The sequence below is a fragment of the Sorex fumeus genome, unplaced genomic scaffold (genome assembly GCF_029834395.1).
Source record: "Sorex fumeus unplaced genomic scaffold, SorFum_2.1 ptg000037l, whole genome shotgun sequence".
Lineage (NCBI taxonomy): Eukaryota > Metazoa > Chordata > Mammalia > Eulipotyphla > Soricidae > Sorex > Sorex fumeus.
Genome location: NW_026606094.1, coordinates 33,454,563 through 33,461,677, shown reverse-complemented (window position 1 = coordinate 33,461,677; position 7,115 = coordinate 33,454,563). Strand labels below are relative to the sequence as shown.

General features: G+C 43.1%; 1 pseudogene; it reads right to left on the bottom strand.

Moving 5' to 3' along the window:
* Positions 1-5,454: 5,454 nt before the first annotated feature.
* On the bottom strand, positions 5,455-6,648 carry LOC130027667 (60S ribosomal protein L3-like; annotated as a pseudogene).
* Between the last annotated feature and the right edge of the window lie 467 nt (positions 6,649-7,115).

The following is a 7,115-nucleotide window of genomic DNA, read 5'->3' as shown; positions in this document are numbered from 1 at the left end:
GGGGATCACTCAAGCAATGCTATGAACACAGTGTTGTGATTACACTTGTGGATGAGGGGTTGTGTTGGGAATTCAGCTTACAGCTATAGGCACACGATCCTGGTTGTCTACCACCAAATCATCCCTGAGCCCTAGAAGTGTCTAAATCACTGTAGTCAAGAGTTTTGTTCCTTCCTTAAAACCACTTAAAGAGTTTAAGTGCTAATAAAACATATTTATTCCTAAAACTTCTTGAGTACTTGTAGAGTTAGCAATAAATAACATTGCGTACTATAAGGAGAAACATGAGTAATAGTTATGTCCTATTTTGAGATTTTGAGTCTAATCAGAGTAATAGGTATGTAAATATATGTGTAATACAATATTATAAGTGTTATAATAACTATTTGAATAAAGTACCAATTATTATCAAGGAATTATACCAATCGAATATTAAGTGATGTGTCAAATCAATGAATATTTCCATATATCCTTCCTTTATTACAAGGACTTTTGAAACTGTTTCTTCATTTCTTGCCATTACACTTTCTCCCACATTTCAGTGTGGCTTCCATTCCCCTACCATATGATAATCTAAGGTTTTCATTTTATATGATATGCTGATTTTCATTTTTCTATAATCTCCAGACAATTTTATTGGTTTGACTAGGCAGTAGAGGATGGCAAAATTATAATTAGAAGAGGGGGAACATTGAAATAAATTGGTAGTCTGGACAGAGAGTTTAGAGGTATGAAGAAGCACCAGGGATAGAGCTCACTGTTTAAGACCATTAATAAGTTTTTTAAAGAGAAGAAGAAGAAGAAGAAGAAGAAGAAGAAGAAGAAGAAGAAGAAGAAGAAGAAGAAGAAGAAGAAGAAGAAGAAGAAGAAGAAGAAGAAACCGAGAACCTATATGAATTGGATAAGTTGCCTTTCACATAGCAGTGCTTTCTTCTACACTCTTTCTTCTCCATGATATAAACAGATGGGTGGGCTCTGCTGTTTGTTCTTTGTTCCTTCTGGAACAGTGTATAAATTTAGTTGCTGAAGAAAGAATATGATATCTAAGTTTGTTCACACAATAATACTTCATTTTCTAATATATCTGCATATATATCACTCCTGGAAATAGAAAGGAAATCTGGAGTTCCATCTGATTTTTGTCTCTATTTCTTGGTTGAATACAATGGGCACATTGGGTCAGAAACACAGAGAAACAGACTTGAAATCTAGCATTTGGACCCCAATTATGTAGGGAGATGAGAAACTTTTTTTTTAATTGCAGAAATTGATTTAATTAATTAAGATTTATGAATATTTTATTTTTATGGAAAAATATTTAAGACTTTATTCGATATGCCAAAACCAGTAATTACAATGGGTCTCATTTCCCTGACCCTGAAGGAGTCACCAATAGGGCAGCATTGAGAAGGATGAGGAAGGAGAGGCTGATAAAATCTCAAGGCTGAACTAGGCTGCCAAAATGAAGAAAGACAAAAATGATTGTCTGTACTATCAATGCATGTACACTGGCATCAGATACATCCATCGAGGACCTGATGGTACAAGTGCGAAAGATCAAGTACAACATCATTGGTCTGACTGAGACAAGAAGGCATCGATCACATCACACCATTTTTGACACTGGAGATGAACTCTTCCTCAGAATATGCGATAAAAGAGGTGTCGGAGGCGTTGGTGTCATTGTCAACATGAACTTGGCCATGAGCATTGTTTCATTTGAATGCCTAACAACCCAAATCAGATGATTACACTTGAATAGATGTGGCTCACTGCTGGCAGTTTCTATCTTCGTTGTCTATGTACCAATATCCAGTTATGATGAAGGAGAGATTGGGAAGTTCTACATGGAGTTGGAGAAGTTCTATAAAGAAGACCACACCTTCTACAAGATCAATGTTGGTGATTTTAATGCCAAGATAGGACCGAGACGATCAGCCGAAGAACTCCACAACTGGATCCATGGCCTAGAATGGAACAAACAGGGTGAGGGACTGAGTTCATCAGGTCAACCAAGACCATCCATGGTAACTCACAGTTCCAAAAGGTCGAATCTAAACGCTGGACATGGGAGTCTCCTGGTGGATGGTTCCATAACGAAATTGACCACATCAAATTCAATCTACGGTCTTGCCTGACTGATGTCACTGTTGTCCCAAAATTTTAAACGGGATCAGACCACCATCTCCTTCATGCAAAATTCTACTTCATGGAGTGGGGAGAAAGGGCTGCAAAGTTTAAGAAGAGAACTCCCAGAACAACCAACTGGGAGTTCTTTGGCACTACTGCTGCAACTTGGGAAGATGCCGTCGTTGACAATACTGACGAGGAATATGATCGACTGGTTCAGCACCTCCATGATTGTGCGAGGAACACCAAGAGAGAGTAGCCACCAAAAGACACCTGTCTTTAAAAACTCTTGAGCTTGTTCGCCAATGTGTCTTGGCATATGCCTCAGGCAACCAAGCAGTGCAGAGATGCGATAAAGGAAGACCCCAAAGAGAGAAGAGCAGCAGTTCTGGTAGATGCGGCAGAAGCTATGAAAAGCATTCATAACGACCACCTGTCCTTCGACAACTACAAGACCAAGATGACTTCCCTCCGATGTCCTGATCACATCTTCCAGAAGGGCAATGGAGAAGATTATCCATGACTTCTACTCAGATCTCTTTGATAGTCACGTCCACCTGCCCACATACCAAATTCCGCAGAATGGATATGTTGTTCCCAACATTCGTTCTCCCTTCCCAAATCCAACACACCACAGCACCTGGCCCAGACAAGGTCAGACCTGCAGGGTGATACCATTTCACCGAAACTATTCAGTGCCACCTTCGAGAACATCATGCGACCACTGGAATGGGAAGGAATGGGAATGAAGATAGACTGTCAGCAACTACACCACCTCCGCTTTGCTGATGACATCATTCTAATAACACCAAACATTAGCCAGGAGGCATAAATGCTGGCCGACTGTGGCCATGAGTTTGGAAAGGTCGGACTACAGCTGAATCTCATGAAGACAATGTTTATGAGAAAGAGTCTCATTCCTGACATTCCATTTGCTCTCAATGGAAGGACCATCTCCAAATGCAACAGTTATGTGTACCTAGGCCGAGAAGTAAACATGACGAATGACCTGGCACCTGAGTTACTCAGGAGGAAGAGAGTGGCTTGGAACGACTTCAAGAGCGTTGAAGAAAGAGCTTAGAGAGCAAAGAACCTCAGCCTCCTCCAGACACATCTCTTTGATTCCACTGTTCTTCCTGCATTAACATATGCCTCAGAGACCTGGGTCCTATGAAAACAGTTCTCCCAAAGAGGAATTGAAAGGGCTATGCTTAGAGTATCATGTTTCACTCAAATGAGAGAAAGAATCCGGAGTTCCAACCTCCGTTAATGGTGAAGAATCAGGGACTCTGTCTCATTTGCCTAGGCCTTGAAAATCAGATGGGCTGGACACATAATGAGATTTGGAGACGACTGCTGGACTAGAGCTGTTACTGCCTGGATTCCACAGGACGTCAAAAGACCACGTGGCTGCTCACCTACCAGATGGTCAGACTTCTTCTCAAGACCCTGAATGATCGGTTTGAGGCTCTTCGTGTTCCTAAAATGAACAGATGCTAGGGACTACACTAGCATGCAACAGGGACAAATGGAGACGGTACTGGCGCCCGCTCGAGCAAATCGATGATTAATGGGAAGTCAAGTGATCAAGTGATTAAAACAATCACAATGCTTTTGTTTCAAGTTATTTACTGAATTTTTTTTTATCAATTAGCATGAAATAATACAGGTGGGCCAGTGAAGGAGAAAAGAAAGGGCAAGAAAATAAAGGAGCACAAAGTTAACATTGTTATTCCTAATGTTCTAATTCCCAATGGTTACTTTTTGCTTCACCACACATATAAAACATGTTACAGGAAAACTATTCAAATTTCTTATGCAGTTTTATTCATAGTCCTACAACTAAAGAAAATTATAGAAAATTGTCAATGCTTTCAAAATAAGCTTTGCTTTTGTGAAAAACCATATTGCCTATCCATTTATAAGCAAAGTTCATGACTTCATCTCTCCTGATGGCTGCATAGTATTCCATTGTGTAGATGTACCAAAGTTTCTTTAACCAGTCATCTGTTCTAGGGCACTTAGTTTGTTTCTAGATTGGGTGCTGCAATGAACATATAGGTACAGATGTCATTTCTACTGTGCTTTTTTGCATCCTCGGGATATATACTGAGAAGTGGTATTGCGGGATCATATGAAAGCTCAATTTTTAGTTTTTGAAGGACTGTCAATATTGTTTTCCAGAAAGGCTGGACCAGTGGGCATTCCCACAAACAGTGAAAGAGTGTACCTTTTTCCCCACATCCATGCCAGCACTAGTTGCTTTTGTTCTTTAGAATGTGTGCCAGTCTCTGTGTTGTGAGATGATATCTCATTGTTCTTTTGATTTGCATCTCCCTGATGGCTAGCGATGTGGAGCATTTTTTCATGTGCCTTTTGACCATTTGTATTTCTTTTTTGAGGAAACTGTTCATTTCTTCTCCCAATTTTTTGATGGGGTTGAAGGATTTTTTATTTTCTGTACAATTCTACTAGTGTCTTGTATATCCTGGATATTAATCCCTTATCAGATGGGTATTGGGTAAATATTATTTCTCATTCTGTGGGCTCTTTCTGTATTTTCGTCACTGTTTCCTTTGACATGCAGAAGCTTCTTAGTTTGATGTAGTCCCATTTGTTTACGTTTGCTTCCACTTGCATGGTCAGTGCTCTTTCATCCTTAAAGATGTTTTTAGCTTCAATATTGTGGAGAGTTCTTCCTACATTTTTCTCTATGTACCTTATGGATTCATGTCTGATATTGAGGTCTTTAATCTACTTTGATCTGACTTCTGTGCCTGACATTAGAGTTCAGAGATCATTTTTTTGAAGGTAGCTATCCAGTTTTCCCAGCACCACTTGTTGACAAGGAGAGTATCATGCTAAGTGAAATGAGTCAGAAAGAGAGGGACAGACATAGAAGGACTGCTCTCACTTATGGAGTATAAAATGGCCTAACATGTGGCTGACACCTAAGGATAGTAGATACACAGGACAGGTAGATTGCTCCATAGCTGGAAGCCTGTCTCATAAGCAACTAGGAGAAGGCAGCTGGAATATAGAAGGGATCATTAAGAAAATGATGGCCGGAGTAACCGGTCGAGATGGGAGATGTGTTCAGAAAGTAGATAAAGGATGATGGCCTCTTAATAGCTATGTAGCAAAACAATGCCCAAAAGTAGAGAGTATGGGAAAAATTGTCTGCCATGAAGGCAGGGGGAGGGTGGGGAAGGGGGGGTAGGGGGGTATACCGGGGATATTGGTGGTGGGGAGTGTGCACTGGTGGAGGGATGGGTTCTTTTTTTTTTCTTTTTCACTGCAGAAACATTTATTGGTTGTGCCCGGCCTGTCAGGTGCCCTCCTCCTTGGCGATGCGGTCCTTCTTGAGCGGTCCCATAAACGTTTTCTTCTCTTCCACCGTCTGGAAGCAGCTGTGGCCGAACTTGGATATGGTGTGGATGAACTTGAGGTCGATCTTCTCCAGGGCACGGTGTTTGCTCTGCACCAGCAGGGACTTCTGCAGCGTGAGCACACGCTTCTTGGTCCCCACCACGCAGCCCTTCAGCATGACAAAGTCATTGGTCACTTCGCCGTAGTGGACAAAGCCGCCCAGCGGTTGATGCTCTTGTCTGAGAGGTCGTAATCAGTGCAGGAGTTGTTCTTGATGAGCTTGCCATCTTTGATGAGGTAGCCCTGGCCGATCTTGTAAATTTTCTTGTTGATCTCAGTGCGGTGGTGGTAGCCCTTCTGCCCAGTCCTGGCCACGGAGAAGGCCACGTAGGCGGGGTGCCAGACTCCAATGCAAGCCACCTGCCGCAGCCCATGGTGGGTTTTGCGGGGCAGCTTCTTGGTGTGCCAACGGCTGGTGACCCCTTTGTAGCCTTTGCCCTTGGTCATGCCGATGACGTTGGTCATCTCGTCCTGCCAGAACACCTGGTTGACGGGGGCCTGCTGCTCCAGCCGCTCGTGTGCCCAGTCCAGCTTCTCGGCCACTGTGCCGCCGTTCACCTGGATCTCCATGGGTTGCGCCTTCTTTTGGCGCAGGGGCAGCAGGTGCATCTGCGTGTGAGCGATGACCCGGATGAACTGGCAGAACTTCATGCTGGCGTAGTCCTCCTCCAGCTGCAGCTTGCCATCCTTGTCCTGCTACTTCTTGCAGTACTTGGTGAAGGCCTTCTTCTTAGAGTTATGCCAGTTCTTGCAGAAGCGCCTCTTGCACTCGTCCCTGATGTGCTCCATGAAGATGGTTTTGAACGTCCGCAGGCCCCGCGGGGTCTCCACGTAGCCCACGATGCCCACCACCACCATGGGTGGGGTCTCCACAATAGTCACCACCTCCACCACCTCCTTCTTGTTCACCTTGGATCCCGGCCAGTCCACCTCCCGCACGATGTGGGTCATGTCCGCCTTGTAATCCAGGAAAGCCTTGAGGAGCACGGGCTTGGCGGTGTCATCCTTGGGGAAGCTCTTTACCTTGCCCCGGTGCTAGCTGCTGCGATTCCCAGGCAGGAACCCCAGGGAGGGTGGGTATTTGATCATTGTGTGATTGTAACCCAAATATGAAACCTTGTAACTGTCTCATGGTGATTCATTAAAATTAACAAAATTAAAAACATTTAAAAAAGAAATATAAATATTATGGCTAACCTAGTAAATAAGAAATGTGAAAAAAAAGAGAACATATTGCATAGTATTTTCACCAAGGGCAGGTGTAAGCTTCTCTTTTAGTCTTGTGCCTTCTAACTAACATCAGAAACAGAAGATTTGCTTCTCTACCCTATGTTTTAAAAAGTCCCACCAGGTATGATACCTGTGTTTGTTTGGGGATCACACCTGACTGTGGTGAGGACTTACTCCTGTGTTTGTGCTCAGGGATCTCTTCTGGCTGACTTGGGGAAACAACTGGATTGCGTCCCCTCTTTGGCCACAATCAAGGCAAAAATACTATCTCTGTGGCCTCATCTTAAAAAGTTATTTCTTAAGTAACATTGTCGCAATAGTGGTAA